General features: G+C 37.1%; 1 long non-coding RNA gene and 1 pseudogene across 1 annotated transcript; both read right to left on the bottom strand.

The window, feature by feature from the left end:
• Nucleotides 1–6,179: 6,179 nt before the first annotated feature.
• LOC105040330 (uncharacterized) lies at nt 6,180–9,117 on the bottom strand. The gene is made up of 2 exons (XR_831095.4): nt 7,065–9,117; nt 6,180–6,486 (listed from the first exon to the last, which is right to left on the bottom strand). It is a non-coding gene; the product is annotated as an uncharacterized lncRNA (long non-coding RNA).
• A 5,347-nt stretch (nt 9,118–14,464) lies between these two features.
• LOC105037084 (pentatricopeptide repeat-containing protein At1g59720, chloroplastic/mitochondrial-like) lies at nt 14,465–16,245 on the bottom strand (annotated as a pseudogene).
• Nucleotides 16,246–24,746: the final 8,501 nt, after the last annotated feature.

Below are 24,746 nucleotides of genomic sequence, written 5' to 3' on the forward strand. Positions count from 1 at the left end.
TTTAGGAGGCAAGTCTCCCTAGCGTCGATTTCATCAAAAAAAAAAAAAGACTGGTTTTTTGCGCTCCTATTCTCAACGCATCATGTAAAAAGGTTTCATAGTTGAACCCTCACAATAGCATCCCCACTGTACTAATAAAAAAAGAAATTAGTCTGCATTGGACAAAGCATTGGTATAAATAGTATCCTACAATCCAAAAACATAATACCGACAAAATGCATTGGAAGCAACGAGCTTGGCATGTCCTCGGCCAGACTGTAGATTATCAAACACGCAAACGATCAAGATTTATATAAAAATAAAAGAGAAGTTGAATTGGCGATTCATTCAAGAAGGTCGTTTATCCTATCAAAAAAAAAAAAGAAGGTCGTTTATGCGCTTCAAGTCCCGTCTGCCTCACCTCATTCTTCGTCAATTCATTCTACATGGCCGTGCCAGCGAGGAGAAAGTTTATGCTTCTATAAAGGTTTTCTTCTGTTTGCTTTGGTTCAGTATAAATACTATTTTAGGTACAAATATTTATTTTTGTTGAAGAAAATATCTCAAAATTTGATCCATAATAAGGTCAAAACGAGATCTAGGACGACGAACGGAGTCTAATGAGTCCCAAAACAGTCCAAACGGAGTTCAGATAAAGGAGATACATACAGGAGGATGTTCGAAGTAGCAAGTACGGCTCACGAGTTATTGGAGGGCCCACAGGCCGATAGCAGGCATAGCCCATGCGGGCACATGTAGCCCAAGTGCGTGCGGGCCGACACATGAGCAGTGCGCAGCCCAGCGCTCGGGCTCGATCCTGGTGACCATGCGACCTAGCGTGTTAGCGCGCACGTGCAGCCCACGTGTGAGCGTGGCCCAGACCATGCAACGTACCATGGTCCATGGGCTTGGCAGTCCATGTGGGAGCGCATGGACCATCATGGCATTTTCCACCTGATTTCACATGGCCACCATGGATCAATGCTGGTTTCCCATTGATTTCTCATGGTTCATGGGCGTTCTCGTGGATCAATGCATGATCAGACAAGTTGCAAGGGTTTGTGGTCAAGATCCAACGGTCTATGTGCTGTTTGGGTGCTATCTGGAGTCCAGAGATGGGTAGGACATGCTTTGTACTCGGTTTGAAGCCTTTAAGAAGGCCTGTGGGCAATCGACGCCTGGAGAGGTGGTAGCATGATTCGACATAGATCTGTGGACGAGCAGATGTAGTAGAGGTGTCGGTAAAGAGCAGAGGCAAAACCTCTGACAAACTATCAGGCAGCAGATAACGGTCGTTTCAAGGGGTCTCTTAGAGAGAGCTTTTGTGAGGGAGAGCTTCTTATTGAGAGAGAAAGATTGGTGTGCAAGGGTTGAGAATGTGATCTTCTCTTGTAATTTTTTTTTTTTTATAATGAAGCTTGCATGCCCCATGGAGATAAGCTTTTTAGCTAATCCAAATATTAGATTATATTTCTTGTTTTGTTTCTTCTTTCTTTCTGCTGCAATGCATGGTACTGAATCCTGCACAAGTGGAATCAAAGCTAGGAGGTACCAGGATACATGTTGCGATGGTGGTGATCAAGCTTGAAGATGAAGAAGATAGGCTTAATCAAGATGGAGATCTATAGGTTTGATGCAAAGAGCAATTTCTCCTTATGGCAAGTGAGGGTGAAGGATGTGCTCATCCAGCAAATATTGATCTATGCTCTCTTATGTGAGGAGAAACGACTACCATGAAGGTACAAGATTGGAGATGGCTCCTGATGCAGGCGGTGAGTATGATCCGTTTGTACTTAACAGATGATGTGGTGATCTATATACTTAGCGAGACTTTTTCGATGGTGATATAGTTGAAGCTTGAGGAGTTGTACATGGCAAAATCCCTCACCAACACTCTTTTTCTCTAGAGATAGTTCTATCAACTGCGGATGACTAAAGAACAGAGTGTGCAAGAGTATCTTAACCACTTCTAAAAATTCTCATCGATTTTTTCGCATTGATGAGAAAGTTAAGGAGAAGGCCAGGGCGTTGGTCTTGTTAGTGTTGCTTCCCTTCATATGAGTCCTTGATGACTGCTCTTCTAGTAGAGAAGAGCACCATCAAGATGGATGAGATCACCGTAGTAATTCTCTAGAACAATGTTCTCAGGAGAGAGAATCCAACTTCGAGCTCAGACGGCAGTAGCTCAGCTTTGACGATTTCTGAAGGAGCAGGTGGTAGCAGATGAAGCAGCAGGAGATCATGAGGTGGGTGGTCCAAGTCTAGGATGAAGGACTTGAGCAAGATCAAATGTTACCAGTACGATGAGTTGGAACATCTAGCCAGAGATTATCCACAATGAAGAGATCAGATGAGGCTACGGTAGCGACGATCAGTAGTGAATCAGAGGATGATGTCCTAGTAATATCTTATGAGATATCTACTTTTTTTCAGCAGTGAATTTTAGATTCTACATGCATCTATCATGTATATTAGAGAGAAGCTATTTGACTCTCTGGAAAGCAGTGAGGGCACTGTTCATCTGTCAGATGGATCGAGCTGTGCGTCAGAGGCATCGAGATGGTCAGCTGGAGGATACAGGATGATGCAGTGAGGAGATTGGGGGAGGCCCGACATATATTGAAAGGGTGATGGATACAATCACAAACTCAAATGCTACTACTTTGATAGAATATGATGCTCATAGAAAATATTTGGAGTAAGAGGAGAATTGGATAATATTCTTATATTATAGAATCATAGATTAAGGCTATCCTCACGAATGCAAAGTAACCCTTGATTTTTTAAATGATCTCTCAGTTTTTCTAAGTGGACTTTTGATTTAAAAGTATATGACTCTTTGATTTCATAACATATTAATGACTAGATTCTTAAACTTTCACTAATCTTAATTACAAATTAACTTCCAACACTCTCCCTTAATTTGCAATTTTCATAACATCTTTAATCACGAAGTTGGACTGCAACAAGAGAAAAATCATGTACAGCATAAGCTCTTCTTTTTGTTCTATGAGAATGTATCCTAGTATCTTCTGTAATCACTCTTTCTTCCATCTTCAGCTTTAACTCATTCGCTCTTTCGTTATGTCTTCATAACTTTTCTTCAAATCTTCATAACTTTATACAAATCTTTTGTAACAGTCTTAACTTCATCCATCTCTAGAAAATGAACATCTTTAATGATAATATTATAAATATCTTTCAAATATTTGATTGCTTGTAGCATAGTATCATTCTCAGCTTCTTTTTTGTAGTACTTTCATGATCATCGATCACTAATTTTTTACTCGAATCTTCAAACTCAACTGTTGCTACAAAAATTGATAAATGATCTGGTCCAAATTTTTTACATGTATATCTTGCTGGTGACAAATTCAATTTTTCAAGTACCTTTTTGAGCATATGTCTGAATGGTGCAACCATAGATATAGACTTTTCATTCTCCATTGCACACACTTGTTGTTGTTGATAAAGAAGTCTCTTTACTTCAACCTCTCGATTTTATTGAAAAAACTATGCTTTTTTTTTTTTTTTACTTTCTCAGAAAATTCTCAAGCTCTCTGGCTCTGAGCTTTGAGGTTCTCTGATTCTGAAGTTCTGAGGCTCTATGGCTCTATGGCTTTATAGCTCTTAGGCTCGTGAGTTGCTATAGAATCAACCCTATGCTTTGATAGTTACTTTAGGATCGATCTTGCTCTGATATCAATTTGTTGGAAGGATGATGGGCATAATCATAAACTCAAATACTACTACTTTGATAGAATATGATGCTCATAGAAAATACATAAAATGGGAGAAGAACTGGATAATACTCTTGTATTATAGAATCATAGATTACTCCATACTTCTTGTCTCATTACATAAGGTCCTCTATATAGATACATGAAGGTGACTCTTAGGCTATCCTCATGAATACAAAGTAACTCTTGATTTTCTAAATGACCCTTAATTTTTCTAAGTAGACTCTTTGATTTAAGAGTTACATGACTCTTTGATTCCCATAACATATTAATGATTCGACTCTTAAACTTTTACTAATATTAATTATAAATTAACTTCTAACAATACACACCTGATTTCAAATAGAATCTTATCTCACTGAACTGACTGGATTTGATCGGCTACAGATGGAGAGCTGATGGAGGAATTCTGAAAGTTTTGTGTAGTGATAAAGTGATATTGGATAAAAAAAGAGGATGAGAGAATATTACTATCTAATGGGGAGCCTAACATAAGGTGAAGCCTCAAGAGCTTGGGGGAGCCCAAAGCAAGGTGGAGCTCTAGTGGAGGTGGATCGGGTATGGACACGAGACTCGAAAGAATGAAGACGATGCCGCAGGATAAAGTTTCTATTGCCGTAGGAGGCTATCCCGAGCAGGTCTTAGGTTAGGAGGAGCATAGCATGCGATAGAAATAGAATCGAGTGTCCTGGCTCGACTTCTACATTTGCCCATCCATGATCCGCAGATGTTTGTTCCAGGACATGGGGGCAAGAAGATCCAAAAGCTCTCAAAGTTAGAAGAAGACTGGATATCGAGTTGAGATAGAGATTGTTGAAAAAATATCTCGATATTTGATTTATAATAAACCAAAATATGGTCCAAGATGACGAATTGAGTCAACGAGCTCAAAAATAATCCAAACGGAGTTCGATGGAGGAGATACGTACAGGAGATTCAGGAGCAGTAGGTATGGCCCATGGCCGTCGGGGGCCCATGGACGAGTAGAAGGTGTAGCCCACGTGGGTGTGTGCAGCCCAAGTGCACACGTGCTGGCCCGCAAGCAGTGCAAGACCCAACGTGCGAGCGTGCGCATGTAGCCCATGCACGAACACAGCCCAGACCGTGCGGCATGCCGTGGTCCTCGGGCTGGGCGGTCCATACGGGAGCATGTGGACCAGCAGGGTATTTTTCGCTTGGTTTCATGCGGTCCACTATTGATCGATGCTAGTTTTTCACTGATTTCTCATGGTTTATGGATGTTCTCATGGATCGATGTACGATCAACGAGCTGTAGGGTTTGCAATCAAGATCCAACATCCAGGTCCGATTTGGGTGCTGACTGAATCCAGAGATGGGTAGGACACTCTTTGTACTTGATTTGAAGCCTTTAAGAAGGCCTATGGGCACCGAGGCTTGGAGAGGTGGTAGTGTGATTCGACAGAGATCTATGGATGAGCAGATGTAGCAAGGACACCGATAGAGAGCAGAGGTAGGACTTCAACTAGACTGTCAACCAATGGATAGCGGTCGCTTCAGGAGTCTTCTAGAGAAAGCTTTTGAGAGGGAGAGCTTCTTGTTGAGAGAGAGATTGGTGTACGAGGGTTGAGGGTGTGACTTCTCTTATAAATTTTTTTTTTTTATAGTGAAGCTTGCATACCCCGTGGAACGAGCCTTTTGGCTGATCTACGTATTTGATTTATTTTTGTTTTGTCTCTTTCTTTCCTCCTGCTGCAATACGTGGTACCGGATCCTGCACAACAGCCTTCATTGTAACTATATATTTTTTGGATTCTCTTTCTTTGTAATGTACTTATTTCATTAATTTGATATGCTTCGGCTCCTTTATCAAAAAAAAAAAAAGATGGCGAGTTCCTCTCAGTCTAAGAACAGGACTAATTAAATGCTACTAAAAGCATCAGAATAGCTGATTGCAAAATGGATCAAGAAAAATTTTCCATGTGCCATGAAGAATAGAGAGCAGAAAAACAAGAGAGTAAAACATGGTCAACTATTTCGGGGGCATCGTCATAGAAAGCACAGCTATCAAAGTTCCTACGCAGCTTTCTCAGTAAGGAGTGATTATCGGTTGGACCAAGTCCGCCAACTTAATAATGAACCAGTCCAACCACGTGCCACCCTGCACCAATGCTGGCAAAAAGAATGAAAGGGATGCAATACACACATATTTGTGCATGTTGGTCTATGGTTGGACTGATTCACTGGCTCAGTGGTGGATCTGGTGAAATCAATACTTGCACCTCTGCAAGGCATCCTGATATCCAAATTGTTTATGTGAACTAGGCACAGAAAGGCTTTAATTTTTAAGGATGCTCTAGTGTTCCAAAGAATTTGGGCAAGCGGCCATTTAATAGTTAATGCATTTAGTAGAGGATCCCAAAATTCCATCCGAACATGGATTGTGAAAAATGGTAAAAAAAGAAGTGGATAACAGAGAGAGGCCGTAACTCAATACAAGAGTAGCAGAACAACATAGCATCTTTAAAATTCCCAATTATAGTTAGGTGCATACAGTACACGTACAACAAACCAAACATGACATCATGATGCAGCCGCTTATTTAGTTCATACGTCCATTTCATGGCAATATGCCATTAGTAGCAGTACACCTACGCGGTTTTACTCTGCAGCTATGGGGCCGGAGGTGCACGAGGGGGAGGTGGAGCACGAAAGGCAGGGATTCCACGACAATACGCAGGGTTTCTGCAAACAGGACGATGTCGGATTATCGGGGCAGCCATAGGCCTGTCGTGGTGAATTCTTCCAACTGCACCAATAAAAAGAGTCATATCCGTATTCGGATTTAACTAAACAAGAGAGATATAATTATGTTTGGAATGTTTACTTTCACCGGAAAAGATTTTGTGATTTCTTGCAAGGGACAAACACTAAAACCAACGAACGCCCCCACTTTAAGTAAGCTAATGTGTTTCTGAAGAAAAACATCTACGGGGTAGGCTACGTTGCTGACACTGAATATACTTTAATCCACTGTTTTCTTTTCTTTCTTTCTTTTTGAAGAATAATATGCTGGTAATCCCACGACTCGGTTTGAGTCTTGGATCTCTTTGAGATCGAGATGGATGCCAACTGGTTGAAATAAGAAATAAGATGGATTCAGATCATGAGATAGATTCTGTAGCATCGCATATAAAGCAAACATCAAAGATGTTTCAGCAATCTTTTTTTTAGAAAAATATTCGTGTGCAACTTATCTTAGCTAAATGGTTATTTTTAATAGATATGGCCCAGTCTTGGTACAACAATGAGGTCAAGTATAAAAGAGGAAAAACGAACATGACAGATTAAATTTACTTTTTGAGAGGAAATATAAATCAGGCTCACCTCTAAGAAGCTCCCTGGCAGCCATCGCCGATGGAATGAACGAATTGGAAAGGAGGAGCAGATAGAGTAGGAGGAATGTCTTTCGAAGCATTCTCGTTTGTGATCCCCACTTCCCCGTTCTCCTGAAATGCGAGGATCCTTCCACCAAGCTCGGGCTTTTACAACGAACGAGCGTTGGGGCAGAACTGGAACCTCACATTCTGCACTCGTCCCTTTCTTCTCCTGTCCATTTTGTCAATTATTCTTAGAATCTTCCGACCATGTCCAGGTTGACAGACTTCTATGTCCCGCCATCAAGGGTTGACTGACTTCTATTTCCCTCCATCCGCGGTTGATAGACTTCTATGTCCTTCCATCGACTTTTTTTTTTTGCCATTTACCCCTTGTGGACACTGTTGGCTTGGGGAGAATCACTTACAGCCTACTAAGGCAATTCAATAGGATTGAACCGGATTTTCCGCAAGTGTCAGATCTGTTGGTCTCCCCATGTTTCTCCAAAGGCCTATATACTCTTAATTTAAAGCCCATCTATAATCCTATTGGACTGCAAGAAGAAAAATAGAATATGGATTTGTCATCCACGGTCTTGATGGAGGATTTTTGATGGCTGGTGGCTCTTATCTTTTTAAGCCTTCGGTCCCGACTGAGAAGCTTCACGCCATTTGGACAGATATCATCTTTGCTAAGCAGCAGTTCTATGCGGAGAGAATTTTCTTGAAGATGACTCTGCTATTGTCATTTCTTGAATGCAGAGAGACGCCAGACAGCTTGAGGTTATTCATTTATCCAGAATGTCAGGACATATCTTCGTCAAGCTGTTGCAGTGAGAATCTGATATGTCTACAGGAGACGAATACTACAGCAAATTAGATAGTGATTTTTATTGCTGAGCACATCAGTGATTGATTGTGGAGACAGAACGAGGATTAGCTGCTGGTCTTACGAGATTTTGTGTATTTTAATTTTTTGAGCTATTTTTGTATTAGATTGGTGTGATCGGATATTTGTATTAAAAAAAAAAATTCAAAGGTTAAGCGAGCGTTGGGGCAGAACCGGAACCTCACATTCTGCACTGGCCCCTTTCTTCTCCTCTCCACTTACAATTTTGTCAATTTTTCATGGAATCTTTTGACCGTGTCCAGGTTGACAGACTTCTATGTCCCGCCATCAAGCGTTGACTGACCTCCGTATCCCCCCATCCACGGTTGATAGACTTCTACGTCCTTCCATCGACCCTTTTTTTGTCATTTACCCGTTGTGGACACCCTTTGCTTGGGGAGAATCACTTACAGCCTATAAAGACAATCCAATCCAATAGGATTGAACTAGATTTCCTGTAAGTATCAGATCTGTTGGTCTTCCATATTTCTCCAAAAACCTATCTAATCTTAATTTAAAGCCCATCTTAATTTACAGTATACTGATTTTTTATTTTTATTTTGTAGATTGATTTTATGTCGGATCTTATGTTGGACGGTCGTCGTACTTTATCTACGACTGATGAGGACGAACGGATTCGGATACTGCGGGAGATAGAGAGAACAAGTTCTGGAACATTAGTGGCGATTGGTGTTGATCCATATAGCTGTGCACTTTGGTATGAAGCAGCTCCGGCCCAGATATGAGATATACGCTGTCACATATGTTCTACATATGCCATCACCGCATATTCCACAGATGTCATCATTAGATGCTGCACAGATCCACTGCCTTTTGATCCACAGATGCAGCGCCTTCTTCTTCCTACATCCCCAGATGATATCATCGGATACCAGTTGGCCACATGAGTATGATACTTTTTTTCAGGCCCATCCATGTATCCAGATGAGAGGGTTGACGGGTCGCTCAGTCCGTAGATGATCCGACAGCATCAGTTATTCCTAAGCAGCATGATCAGCAGATCTCTTCCATTGATATAGGGGAGGAGCCATCACAGCAGGAGGAGCAGCCGGCGAGGACCTTCCGGAGAAGGTTCAAGCGACCACGGGCACCACACGTCTTTGTGGGACTTAGTCTTTGTTAGATTTGTACTTAGTATTTTTTAAATTTTTATTATACTATTTTTTGTACGTTTGATATTTTTATTCTATTTAATAATATTAAATATTATTTTTTTTATATTATTTAATTTCAAATGATCGGATATTATGCTTTGTGCATATGGATACACATACTCGAATGTGTCTCAGAAAATTAGGAGAAAAAAAGTTATGCTAAAAGGACTATAGAAATTATAACGTAAATAATAATAATAATATATCGAATAATTTAATTATAGATGAATCGGATCGTACTGGTACATCTCGATCTGATACAGGTACGTACGATATGGTATGGAAAAAAAATTAATTAATTTTAAATAGAGAAAGTAATTTAAATGATGTTTCTTATTTGAATTATATTTTTTATTTTAATAAAAATTAAAAATTTTATTTTTTCTAATTTAAAATTATAATTTTAATTTTTTGCTATTTTTTTAAATTTATGACTTCTTTATGGTACTTTTTATTTTTTTAATTTATTATTTTTTTGACATATTTTTTAAAAAAATTAATTTTAAATGGGAAGTAATTTGAAATGATATTTTTTATTTGAATTAAATTTAATTTTTTTTAAAATTTAAAATTATACCTTATATTTTTTTCCCATTTCTTTCTCATCTTTTCTTTTTTTATGGTATATTTTATTTCTTTAATTTTTTAAGATTTTCTTTGAAATATTTTTTTAAGAAAAAATTTAAAAGGAAAAATAATTTGAAATTATCTTTTTTATTTGAATTAAAATTAAAATTTTTATTTTTCAAATTTTAAATTTTAAATTTATATTTTTTCTCATTTTTTCCCTTTTTTATCTTTTTGGCATTTTTTAGGTATTTTCTTCTTTTATTTGAATATTTTTTAAAAAATTAAATTTAAATTAATTTAGTTATTTAAAATAATATTTTTTATTTGAATTATAATTAAAATTTTTATTTTTTAAAATTTAAAATTATAAATTTTATTTTTGAATTAGAATTACAATTCCTATTTTTTTTCAATTCTATTCTTTTCCCTTTTTTCTTTTTTTTATGGTGTTTTTTATTCTTTTACACCAATTTTTTTCTTTTCTTCAGATATTTTTTTCAAAAAATAATTTGAAAGGGAGAAAGTAATTTGAAATGATATTTTTTATTTAAATTAAAGTTAAAATTTTATTTTTTTAAATTTTTAGTTTATAATTTTTAATAAAATTTTTATTTTTTTAAATTTAAAATTATAATTTTTATTTTTTTCACATTTCTTTCTAATTTTTTTTCTATGATATTTTTAATTTTTTAAATTTTAAGATTTTTTTTAGATATTTTTTTAAAAAAAATTAATTTGAAAAGAAGAAAATAATTTAAAATTATCTTTTTTATTTGAATTAAAAATTTAAATTTTTATATTTTCAAATTCATTCAAAATTAAATTTTTATTTATTTATAAATTTAAAATTATAAATTTTATTTTTTTTATTTTTTTTATTTTTTTTTTGAGAGAAAAATTAGAAAACGTTATTTTGAATGGCGTTTTTAAAAACGTCATGTAAAATAATTTTTTATTTTTTTTTTTTGGACGACGTCTACATGAAAAATGAGGATGACGTGGTCTTGATAAAACGTCATTCAAAATAACATTTTATCATTTTTGCATCAAATTCATAAATAAATTAAAATTTGAATTATTTAGATAAATAATTTTTTTTTTGTATTACTTAGGAAAAGAACTCCAGCTATGGGCCTGGGGGTGGGGATCTACGACGGTATGGGGATCCACGACGGCAGTAAGAATTGCTGCACCCACGACGGTACATGTTTCCCGGGTGCCCGGCAGGCATAGGCCTGCTGGAGGTTAATCCTCCACCTGCACCAACAGAAAGAGTCATATCCGCATTCGGATTTAACTAACAAGCAATATATAATTATGTTTGGAATATTTTCTTGTACTGAAAAATATTTTTGTGTTTTCGCACAAGGGAAACACACTAAAACCTTCGGACACCTATGTAGCTGACATTGAATTTACTTTAATCCTTTGCTTTTTTTTTTTTCTCAAAAAAAAAATATGGAATACACGGGTTTGAGCCATGGATCTCTCTGAGATCGATATGGATGCCAACTGGTTGAAATAAGAAAAGAGATGGATTTGGATCATGAGATAGATTCTGTAGCATCACATATAAAGCAAACATAAATGATGCTTCAGCGATCTTTTTTTTTTTTTTTCAAATATTTGTGTGCAACTTACCTTAGTTAAATGGTTATTTTTTATAGATACGGTCCATGTCTTTGGTGCTGTAAGAAGGTCAAGTATGAAAGAGGAAAACAGAACATGACAAATATATTAAATTTACTTGTTGAGAGGAAATATAAATCAGGCTCACCTGGAAGCTCCCTAGCAGCAATCGCTGATGGAATGAATGAAGCGGAAAGGGGGAGCAGATAGAGTAGGAGGAATGTCTTTGGAAGCATTCTCCTTTGTGATCCCCACTCCCCGGTTCTCCTGAAATGAGATGATCCTTCTACCAGGCTCTGGCTATTATGACAAACGAGCGTTAGGGCAGAACTTGAACCTCACATTCTGCAGTGGCCCCTTTCTTCTCATGTTCACTCACAATTTTGTCAATTAATCCTATAATTTTGTGGCTGTATCTAGGGTTGACTGACTTCTTTATCCCGCTATCCAGTGTTGACTGACTTGTATATCCCCCAATCGACGGTTAATTGACTTCTATGTCCTGCCATCGACCCTTCTTTTGGCATTTACCTCTTGTGGGGAGAATCACTCACCACCTATCAAGGAAATCCAATGGGATGGGACTGTAGCTATCGGATCTGTTGGTCTTCCCGACGCATACTTCTCTAAAGGCCTATCTAATCTCAATCTAAAGCCCATCTATAATCATGTTTGTTGTGGGCAGACTGTGGGGGGACCTCCCTTAATAGTCCCACATCGGGCAACTCTGGTGTGTGCATGTGCTTAAGTAGTGCGGGCTCCTTCTTACCCCGTGAGGCATCTTTTGCCCAGAGGGGTTGAGAGGACAAAACCGTGACCTGTCGACCGCGTGCAGCCCGTACGGGCGGCGCCGTCGGGGAAAGCGGACCCGCCCCTGTCGCTCAACACCTGCACCCTCCAGAGTGGGGGGCATCTGTTGTGGCAGCGTGTGTGCATGTGCTTAAGTAGTGCGGGCTCCCTCTTACCCCGTGAGGCGCCTTTTGCCCAGAGGGGTTGAGAGGACAAAACCGTGATCGACCGCGTGCAGCCCGTACGGACGGCGCCGTCGGGGAAAGTGGACAATACCTTGCGTAGTGGTGGAGAGGAGAAGGCTCCGTAATCTTAACACCTGTTGTGGGCAGCGTGTGTGCATGTGCTTAAGTAGTGCGGGCTCCCTCTTACCCGTGAGGCGCCTTTTGCCCAGAGGGGTTGAGAGGACAAAACCGTGATCGACCGCGTGCAGCCCGTACGGACGGCGCCGTCGGGGAAAGCGGACAATACCTTGCGTAGTGGTGGAGAGGAGAAGGCTCCGTAATCTTAACACGTGTGCACAACAATGTTAGACTGCAAGAAGAAAAAGAGACCATGGGTTATTTTTCTTTTGTAGGATTTGGATTGAGGGGGATATATGTCTATATGAGCTCTATGCAAATATAAAATTTGCTCTACAAATCCAATAGAAAATCCAATCCAATCTTGCTGGACGTTCCAAATAGATCCTTAGGGCTTGTTGTATTTTCCTATATGATTGTGTTGAAACTTCTGTAGGATTCACGGATTGAACCGGTATAACTAACAAAATCATAAACTATAAATTGGATTAGGCTTATATTCATAAAATACTGATGAATAACTTTGGAATGGCCGGTCCCAATCTCATATGGAGAAAAGAAACTTATTGAAATTTTTACTCCCTATGACATTCGGATTGGCTCACTTCAAAGCCAATCATAGGTATTTTATAAATATAGGACTAACCCAGAATGTAGCCTATAATTTTACTGATTGTGTTGGTTTAACTCATAAATTCTATAAAATTTTCAGTCAAATCCTGTACAAAAGATCCAAATAAATCCTTACTTTTTGATGCTTTTGTAAGATTCTTCATTAAAAGGTTCGGATTGTACCTTTGCTGCAAAAGAATGGTTGATCTTCTTTCGTAGTGGCAACCATTAGATCGCATCTTATACTAATATCAGAGCACTCCAAATATTATCGATCATCCAGCTGCACAACTCTCACAACTATCATTGCAAAATCTAACAGTGGATTCTTGCGAAGGGAGGGGACCCTTCTACTGTGCCAAAGGTACAACCCATCCTTCGCGAAAGTGGAGGACATCTGTACGGCTAGTCATGGGTGGATGACTTGGACATGTCCCGGGTGATGGTTACAAGCCTGTAAATTTCAAGATATTAACCAATTCATTATCAACATACCATATAATACATTTTTTTTAGTACATAATGTCAATTTTATAGATTTATAATATCCCTCAAGATTGAGATTTATTTCAAAGGATATATTGGTTGACATATTTAAAATATTGGAATATCTTTAATCTTCCATCTTGATTAAGATAAATTAAAATTTTGATCAACATATTATACAGAGTTTTTGATCGTACATAAATATCTAAGATATATTTAGTACATAGTCAATATAGGACAAATATATGCTTATATGAATTCTTATGTGCTCCTCTATTTAAATTTGGACATCTAAATTTGGACATCTAAACCAGACTAGAGATCCGATATCCAATCACTATTATCATAAATCTAATTACAAACATCGCGATTACCATGTGATGGATCCAAATAAACCTATGCTACAGTATTTTCTAACATGAATTAGGTTAGTTTTGATATTATTTATAACAATGTAAACCATATTCAAAAAAAATCAATTAAAAAATATTATTTTAATTTTTTGATTCTATATAAATGATCAAAATTTATTTAATATATAGCTAACGTTGGAATAAACATAGGTCCATGTGGATCCTTAAGTACGTTCAACTTGGCTGTCTATTGAAAGCCGCTACCCAATCAAGCTTGCCTAGCTTGATGATAACGAGACCTATAAGACCCAACATACGCTGATGACTTGATCTTGTAGCACAGCGTTAACCTACAGTTCATTTTCGATATGCCTGAAATTTTGGTACGAGATATCCGTGTTCGGAGGTGCGGAACAAAATCAAATCAAATCACATGCATTCAAAGGCAAGTTAGTTAGAGAGTATTTAGTTCGTAATTGAAATAGAAATCGAAATAAAAATCGAAATAAATTGAAATCAAAATGATTAAATCTTTCAAAATATTTGATTTACGATCGAAATCAAAATCGAAATGAATGATTCACATTGTTGTTGTTTGGCTCATATAAAAAATAAGGATCAGAGTCCACTCAAATTTTTATTTTTATTTTTAACAAAAAATCTTCAATTCTGAGTTCAATCCCAAACTTAGTAACCATCAAATCAAAATATTTTCTACCCTCATCCACCAAACCTCCTGGTCGCATGCGCTAGAATGCCAAGAATGGATCGAATTCTACCAAAAAAAAAATGTGTGATCGAATTGGGCTTCAATTTCTCCACTTCAGACAGTCGTGCAAAGGCCTCGAAGCACTCATCGACATGGCCATGCATTGCGAGCCCAAGAATCATCACATTCCACGAGGTCACATCCCGCGTGGGCATTCTGTCAAACACTTGACGAGCCGCAGTTATCGACCTGCATTTTGAGTACGCGTCGATGTTTGTCAGAACATCATTCACCACTTTGTCATCAAAGTTTTTGAATATCAAGGCATGAGCCCACGTCCCCAGAGACAAAGACCCTATTCCCCCACAAGCGCGGATGACGCTCTGAAGAGTGTACTCGTCCGGTGTGAACGATCTCTGCATCTCTCTGAAGAGGTCCAAGGCGGTGTCGTAGTCCCCATTTGCGACGTATCCGTCGATGGTAACGTTCCAAGAGACGCGCGTTCTTGGGAGCATTCTATCGAACAGTTTGCGAGCGAGAGATTAGCGGCTGCAGGAGGCGTAGAAATGGATGAGGCTGTTGGAGACGTACGTATCCGAGGCGAAGCCGAGCTTAGGGATGTGGGCGTGGATCTGGGTGCCCTCCAAGAAGGTGGAGAGGAAGGCAGCGGCCTTGAGGACGAAAGGGAAGGTGAAGTTGTCCGGCGTGGCGGCGGCGCCGTCGAAGAGCATCCGACAGTAGAGGCGAAGGGCGAGAGGTTTGCAGTCGCAGGAGCGCGAGAGGGAGCGGATGAGGGTGTTATAGGAAGAGGTGGTGGGGGCGGGTGGGTGGAGGAGATGGGCGGAGGAGGGGAGGTCGGCGGTGGAGGCGGCGGCGAGGAAGGAGTGGAAGTGGTGACGGTGGCGGGGTGAGTCCGATGGAGAGAGAGGAGGAGGAGGTGGTGGTGGTGGCGAGAGAGCGGAGGAGAGAGAGGAGGACATGGTCGGAAGGTGGCGGAGGCGGAAGCATGGCGGATAGAGAAATGGATGACAGGGTTAAGGATGAGGATAGGTGTTTATTTTAAAAAAAAAAAATTTACGTCTCATTCTAGTGGAATGAGATTTTGACTCCACGAGGATGATCCGGATTCACTTACAGAAAAATTGGGTTATTCCCGTTTCTCTTTAAAATAAAAATCAAAATAATTTTTTTTTCAATTACACAATTAAAATGGAAGTCATCCAATCTAATTTCATCCCCATTGCAGATTTCAATTGCCCCAACCAAGCATATCCAGTTCAGTCGGCGCCAGAACTCTGTCACTTGCAAGGTATGTGATAAATTCAAGTGGGTACCACATATAGAAACAAAAAATGGTTCAACCATCAGAAAAGTGCCTTAGTTGGTGCTCAAGTCGCTCGTCAGCTAACTTCTTCAGTTTGGCAGCTCTGGACGGAGTTGGATGAAAACAGAAAAATAGAAGTTCTTTTTTCTGTTTAGATTTCTGTAAGATGTTAACAGTGCTTCGGGAATCATTGGTGGAAGCAGATTAAGGGTTCTTAATTAATATAAGAAGATCAAATTTTGTATAAAAACCTGATTACTTTGTCACCTATTTGGAGAGACATCAGCAGCCAGCTGGCAGAGTAGTGCTTTCTGGAATTATGTGCTGAGGGATGGGCACGGCATCTGTTTCTGGGAGGATTGCTGGATCGGTTCTTTACTGCTTTGATCTCTTTCTGTGGTTTCTTAATGATGCCGGAGATCATTTTCTTGATGGATCAGATTTTGAGGTCCCTTGACTTAGGAAGAGACAGTTGGAGGCTCTTCGTGAGATTCTTACACGGGTTAGGCCCTCACAGATCGCTGATGTACCGGTATAAAAGTTAACCCCTAATGATGGTTCCTCCATCATTTCTAATTATTACACATTCTTGAACACCGGTAGCTTGAGATGTCTGTATTACAAGACTACTTGGGAAGCAACAATTCTCGAGGAAGTTAGGGTGTGTTTGATTCGCAACCAGAATCAAAATAGAAATGAGAATCAAAATGACTTGAAATCGAAATCGAAATGGTCAAATCCTCCAAAATATTTGGTTCGTGATCGAAATCAGAATCAGAATTGGAATAAAAAATTGAATTCATAGAAGAGAGTAGGGATTGAGTTTTATATAGATTGAACAATTCTCATTCTACCCAAGATTCAAAATCGAAATGGGACTCTTCCCAACCAAATGGTTGGAATGGGAGTCATCTATTCCAATTTTGATTCCAAACCCCCACTCCTTCCAACCAAATAACTCTTTAGAGTTTTTTTTGGCTTGCATTAAGAAATAAACTTCACACGAAAGAGGTTCTTGCCAAGAAAAGACTGGAATATCAGTGCAGGATGTTCATTATGTGGTAATGGTTTTGAGTCAGTTAACCACCTGTTCACAGAGTGTCCATTTACCGGAAGCATCTGGTCCACTATCAAAATTCAATTAAATTTAGAGAGGCTCTTCAACGAATTTGCATGATCTATGGACACAGTGTAGAACAAAAAATCATCAAAAGTTGGGTAAACGAGCAGATGATCAGCTTCCAGCACCCATTTGGTGGGAAGTCTGGCGAGAGGATATGTTTTAGGAAGAGGCGATCCCTCCTTTCAACCCTCCAAAAACCAATCCACGCATTTCATGGTTGGCAGTGTCTCCGTACGAGGAAAACAGAGAAGAACCGCGAGATTCTTTGGAGGGTTCTAACTTTACACAGCCTGTGAAGTACTTTTCTTATTCCTTTTCCCTTCTTCTTGTAAATTTTCTTCATTCATCTTAACAAGAGCTGGGGGCAGCCGCTGGCTACCTCCAATTACATCCAAAAAAAAAAGTAAGATTTACTAGGCCTTCTTCTATTGAAGATATCGCATTTTGGGATTATAACTGACGTCAAGCCAATGCAAAAGATGATACAATACTGGCAGCTCAGGTGTTCGTATTTGCGTACCATTCATACAGCTCCACAGAAAAATCAAGAAATAAAAGCTGTTAGTTTTCTTGGAGAGACGCTCGCTGGTTTGACAAACGTGTGGACGGTTGTCCCAGCAGGAACCGGGAGGATGCAAAATGCATTTGGAAGCTGTGAGAACCGGTTTTTTTAGATCCAGTTCAACATGAAGTCGGCAATATCTACCGCTTCACAGGAACTGTTCAAAAAAAAAAAAAAAAAATCGGAACAGGGGAACTTTGTCCCTGCCCGATCTTCAGCCATCGGAGAAGATAAGGCTGCGTTGGGTGACCGGATAGAGCCGTATGCCGGAAGGGGTCGGTTGTTGGATTGATTACGCCGGCGAACGGCCAGCTTTATCCACGGTTGATCGAACTTATCCCTTGCCATCTCTCTCTCTTTAAAACCCCTCCCCTCTCAATCGAATCCACCATCGAAGCCTCCCTGCCTCCTCACCTCCGGCAACCTCCGGCAACCGCCGGACTGCTACGATCAAGTCGCCGTCGCTCGAAAACCCCCTTCCTCCATAATCTTTTCTTTCTCTGTTTTGGGGCGTTATCCTCGATCGTCGGGATTTTTCACCGCTGGATTGCCGCCTCTGAACGCCGCCGCCGACTCCATCTCCTCCGTCCCTCTACCCTCCTCCTTAGTAATGAAAGCCCCCCTTCGGCTTGATGGAAGAAAGAACGAAAAGAGGAGAGAGAGAGAGAGAGAAGACGTGAGAAAAAGAACGAGAAAAGAAAAAAAAGAGAAAAAAAATGAAATGAAGGAAAGAAAAGAGAACCAAAGAAAAGCCTATCTTTTTTTTTTTAAATTACCGATTGGTCGGATCATAATTTGATTGGATCCAGATCAATTCGAGATTATTACATTCATCTTATGATTCGACCCAAATCACAATCTACATCAAATATTTTTCTCCTTTCTGGATCTGATCGAGGGCTTTGATCTTGATCAAAAGAAATACAGATCTAAGGATCAAGCTACGTGCCGAAAATTATGATTTTTTGATTCAACTGACGATAAATTTTTTTTTATCTCCAAATATATTTTTATACATATTTATATATTTAAAATTAATTTTTTGTATATAAAATATTTAGAAACTATTATAGTTCGAAATTATATATTTTTGAATGAAAAATAATTTAAAATATTGGATCAAATATGGCATCACCTCTGCATAATTACGAATTTGAAAGGAAATAATTTTTTGATCTTTAAATTATACATATTTATTGTTGCACAATTTTTGAATAAATTATTCTCTTATTTTTGAAAATGAGACGTGGAAAGCCTGGTTTAATATTATTATGAAAATTAGTTTGATGATGTATGAGAAATTGATTACTATAAAATTATGAGAAAAATTTTTTAGTCGACTATGATTTAGATTTAACCAACGGGACTGATCATTGGTTACATGTCAGAAATATATTTCTTTCGAACCTAGTCAGTCGGAGCAGATCACTGATAGAGCTAGTTCTTTTGGACTTAGTCAATCAGAGCTGATCGCTGGCATACGCTGATGAGTCGTGTATATATATTTCAGAACTAGTCTTTTTATCTTGTCACAGGATGAATCGTGGCCGTGTGAATCAAAGTTAGTTCCTTTCGGACCTAACCAGTCAGGACTGATTGCTGGCACATGATGATGCATCACGTGTTTGTTATTCAGGGGCTACTCTCTCTCGAACTTTGTCATGAGGCTGATCGTGACAGTAGTCACCAAAGATTGAGAGAGGATTTTTGGATATTTATTAATTTGTATGATATATTTTAAAAAAATATCATATTATATATTCTATTATATTGTTATATTTTTGAAAATTAGTTATGCTTGATCCCTCAAAGATACTAGTAACTTATTGAGCCCAAAAGCTCATCCCTCCTCATTTCTCTTTCTTTTTTTTCCAAATCTAAAGGATTCAATAGGGCTTGAGACCGATCAGTGAGAAGCATAGGATTATGTATCGATAAAAAGGTAAGTCTTGCATATTCTTTAGGATTTTACTTTAAAAAGTATACGGCCATCACGTGCTTGATCTGGATGTTGGATTTGGGATGTGATATAGTGGTATCAGAGCTTAGGTTAAAGATCATAAACTTAGATTAGTGAGAGTATGATAGAACTAGAATCTTGATTAATTATCTCAAAATAATTATAGATATTTAAAGTCAATTAAATTGTTATATAGTATTTGAAATTTTCTTATGGATATCAATTATGATCATTAGGATTGAAACATAGAAGATTGACATAGATTTAATTTTAAGAAAGACATCGAGATTAAATAATTGATATAGGAGGAAATATATATTGAGTAATATAGATTGGTTGTACTATATTGAGCTAAGCATTGAATTTATTTTTGAAAATTAATCTAAATATGATGTGATAGCAATCGTAAATTTATTGAAAGTTATTAGAAGACTACAGTTGTTTTGATTGATGAAGAGAATAGAAAGAAGGTGTTATAACAGACACAAAATAAGGCACACAAAAACTCGCACAATCACACAAAATAGAGAAGAGAAGAAAAATAGATACAGAATTTACGTGGTTCGGCTGTAAAGCCTACATCCACGGGCAAGATACGAGAGAAAAAATTTTACTATGATGAAAAGAGAGATACAATTACTCAGAACTCTTCAAACCCTAGCTCCAGTTTGATTTCCCAAATCTCTCATAAAAACTATCGAAATTGACAGAAAATATAATATTTATACTGGTTCATATCCTCCGCTAGAACTACAGACCTCATAAAATATTTCATTCAGATCGTAATGTGGGCTCTTCGGGTCAAATCATAATTTGAGCCCATTAAAATATCCAAAATTCAAGTCATATTAACAGAAGGTAATCAAATAATTACTTAAGGATATTACGAGTAAGGAAGACTTTTATGATCATGATGAAATTTGGCTAAGAAGAATATTTTATTTATCTAATATTATGAATGGATCTTTAAAATTGATTTGCTTCTCTAATTATGATGCTCTAGCAATTTACATAATCATGATGAATAACTTAGAAGTTGATTTTTCCAAAAGAGAGAGATTGATTTAAATTGTCTAATTGAACTGTCAAGGTGATCTAAAGTTGGCTTGACTCAATCAAATTTTAAAATTAATATCTTGACTATACAATGGTACAAATATGATAATTATCTCGAGAGAAATTATGATCCAATATACTTAGACAATAAAATCTTTTACTTAGATTTTTTTAGAATTTTAATGTGGATCATTAAGAAATTTTGGAAAAAGATTGATCAGAGTTGTACAGTGGAAGCATGGTGGTTTGAGTCATTTAAAATTGATCGAAAATATTAATATGGTTTGAAATATATTATGATAGAAGATATGATTCTTCAATAAAAAAAAACTTTTATTCATAAAAGAGAAATGTGAGTACTATGGATTCTTAGATTAGTCATGATATGACTATATTGATTGTGCTAAAAAAAATTTTAACGACCTAATGTCTCATGTTAGTTGATTGTTAATTAAATTTGATCTATTCCCTCATTATCATCTAAACTTTGACATAGGAATCGTGATATCGATATTTTATCTTTTCAGATTTAATGAGATTATTTCCATAATCAGGATGGTCCATTATTGCCCAAAGTCATTGCTACATAATTATGAATCATTTTCATAGCCATCTGATTATTCCAAAGTGAGATCAAAACTTCATCATAAGTGTCATGCTGAATTCATTTTAAACTCTATTCCAAACATAATTGATTTTAATAGATGATCTTGTTGTAAGATTTTTGCAACCAATTGATCCTAATTCAATCTTAAATAAGTATGCATTTATCTTGATCTCAGCATCTCGATCACTCAAGTAGTGCTGGTCTTATTAGTCTATATCTTAATCTGAAATACAATGAAAAGTTTTTGATTGCACTGATTTTGATTGAGGAAAGATAAGATCTTTGATTATATGTCATACGGACAAAATTTCAAAATTAATGCAGAAGTGCCAAATTGTTTGTGCTTTGATACAGAAGATTGCATGAGCATTATGATTGACCTGAGCGATCAGATTGCTTGCAAGCATTTTAGTAATGTGATTATGCATTTGGTTTGACAGAAATACCAAAGCCAAACAAATTGGTATATGTAAATTCTTGGGGTTGACCACCTTTAACGTATAAAGATTTATATTTCTTAAACTTTGAGGATGAATTTTTTTTTAAGGAGAGAGAATGTGAGAACCGATCCTTTTAGATCCGATTCAATGTGAAGTCAGCAGCATCTACCGCTTCATCGAAACTGTTCAAAAAAAAATTGAAATAGGAAAACTTTATCCCTACATGATCTGGATTCAACTGATGATAGAGTTTTTGTTATCTCTGAGTATATTTTTATACATATTTATGTGTTTAAAATTAGATTTTTATATATAAAATATTTAAAAATTAGATATTTTTGAATGAAAAATAATTCAAAATATTAGATCAAGTATGGCATCACCTCTGCATAATTACGAATTTGAAAAGAGATGATTTTGTGGTCTTTAAATTATAAATATTTATTCTTGCATAAATTTTGAATAAATTATTCTCTTATTTCTGAAAATGAGATATGGAACGCCTGGTTTGCTATTATTATGAAAACTGGTTTGATGATGTATGAGAAATTGATTACTATGAAATTGTGAGAAAAATTCTCTAGTTGACTATGATTCAGGTCTAGCCAATGAGACTGATCATTGGCCATAGCCAGAAATATATTTTTTCTAGATCTAGCTAGTCAGGACTGATTGCTGGCAGAGCTAGTTCTTTCGAACCTAGCTAGTCAGAGCTGATCGCTGGCACACGCTGATGAGTCGGATGTATATATTTCAAAACTAGTCTCTTTGTCTTGTCACGGGATGAATTATGGCCGTGTAAATCAAAGCTAGTTCCTTTTGAGTCTAGATGGTCGAGACTGATCGCTAACACATGGTGATACATCACGTATTTGTTATTCAGGGGCTCGTCTCGTTCGGATCTTATCACGAAATTGATCGTGGCTGTAGTCATCAAAGACTAAGAGAGAATTTTTAGATATTTATTATTTGTATAGCATATTTTGAAAGAAAATTATCTTATTACATATTCTGTTATATTGTTATATTTTAAAAATTAATTATGCTTGATCCCTCAGAGATACTGATAACTTACTGAGCTCGTAAAGCTCACCTCTTCTGTTTTTTTTTTTTATAGATCCAGAAGATTCTATGGAGCTTGAAACCGATCAGTGAAAAGCATAGGATTGTGTACATATTGATGAAAAGGCAGGCTTTATATATTCTTTAGGGTGTTGCTCTGAGAAATGTGCAGCCATTACATGTCTGATTTGGATGTTGGATTCGGAGTGTGAGAGAAGCTTTATAATTTTATTCAGATTAATTTTTTAATCCCCTCTTCTCTACTCTAATCTTAGGAGGTGCGGTACCGGCTCTAAGTTAAATAGCACAGAAATGATGAGGAATGATGCAGCAAGAACCTTTAACTATTTTGGCACTCGTCTCCATTAGAGAGATCTTTTGCACATGGGTATAGGGTTGCATGAGTCTCCAATTGTCTCTTCCTTCCCATCTTCTCTCTCTCTCTCTCTCCCTCCTTTCAAGTGGCACTAGGAGCTCGGTCTCATTTTTCTAAGATTTTTTTTTTTTTTGATGAGATAAAAGGATACCGAGATGTTGCAACGAGAAATGGAGAAATAGACGTCGAAAGATTCATAAGGATGAAGGTGGTCCGTGTGGATTCATTTTCATATTCGAATCAATCTGGATATACACAAAAATTTGATGATCCAACTAATATATGTATCTATACCTATATCCATAAAAAAAAAAATATGGATATCGATAGATAACTATCCGATCAATATCTGAATATTCAAATCTATATATAATTTTATATAGTATTAATTAATTTTTTAAAAAAATATTTAATCATTAAATATATTATTAACTTGATTTATCATTTATTTAATAATCTCTTTAATTCATAATCATAAAATTTAATAATCTATATAATATCTATAATTATATTCATATTTTTAATATCTAAATTATATTATATTTATTTAAAATAAATATTGATATAAATTTTTACATTCAAATAATATATATATATATATATATATATATATATATATATATATATATATATATATATATATATATATATATATATATATATATATATATATATATATATATCAGATAAAATAAATATTGATATAGATATGCTGGTACACCATCCGATTTCTGATAAATATTGATATGGATATGCTGGTACACCATCCGATTTCAGCCCTACGAGCGGAAAGAACCACAGCTGCGCTTGACTCGATTACTTGGTGGGGTCCACAAGCAATTACTACGTCCCCATGGATGGATCATGGCTTCCGTTTGATTTGCAGATCATGCGGAGTCGAGAACTCCCATCAGGCTCATGATGATCAGACGGGGATTATCCAAAGCGGCCTCCATGAATCTTTCTATGGTGACTCAAACGTGTGGATGCAAACCGTGTCCATGCAATTTGCAGGGCCATTGCATCTTATCCTTGACGTCACCGCATGGTTCACAGAAATTAACCATATGAATCTTCAATATTTTCTAAAAAGTATACTTTTTATTGAATATTTTATTCATCGTAGGTATAGTGGGAGTCTCATTGATATCCTTTCAAATATATAAAAAAAAATTCTGTACCCTTGTAAATAATCCCATATGCTCATGCGTGATGCTGCACATACGATAAAAAAAAAAAAAAAGAAAAAAAAAAAAATTGATACCGGAATGAGGCCATGCATGAATTAGTGAAATTCACCTCTACAGGCAAAACTTGCGATAACACGGTCTGTTGATAAAACTAGCATGGTTTGGTCGGATTTGATCCTTATGAAATTCTTCACACTAGTTTTTTTTGCTTGAATGCTCCTCTCGTATCCTAGCTGATTCCCCCACCTTTACCGGGCCTTGCGCCCGTAATAAATCTGGTACTGTTGATATTTTTTTTTAATCTAAAGCGCAGGATATGGAATCTCAGATGTGGCTCTACCCTTGCCAAGAATCGCATGCCATCTTGGCTGACTTCCAGCTTTCTTTCAACTGTAACAGAAGCATTTGGCAGCTTAATTCAACTGGTGACTTTCCTCTGCTTCTCTCCACCGTTTCATCAAAAAAAATACTAGAGGCG

This window comes from Elaeis guineensis, chromosome 3 (genome assembly GCF_000442705.2).
Source record: "Elaeis guineensis isolate ETL-2024a chromosome 3, EG11, whole genome shotgun sequence".
Taxonomy (NCBI): domain Eukaryota; kingdom Viridiplantae; phylum Streptophyta; class Magnoliopsida; order Arecales; family Arecaceae; genus Elaeis; species Elaeis guineensis.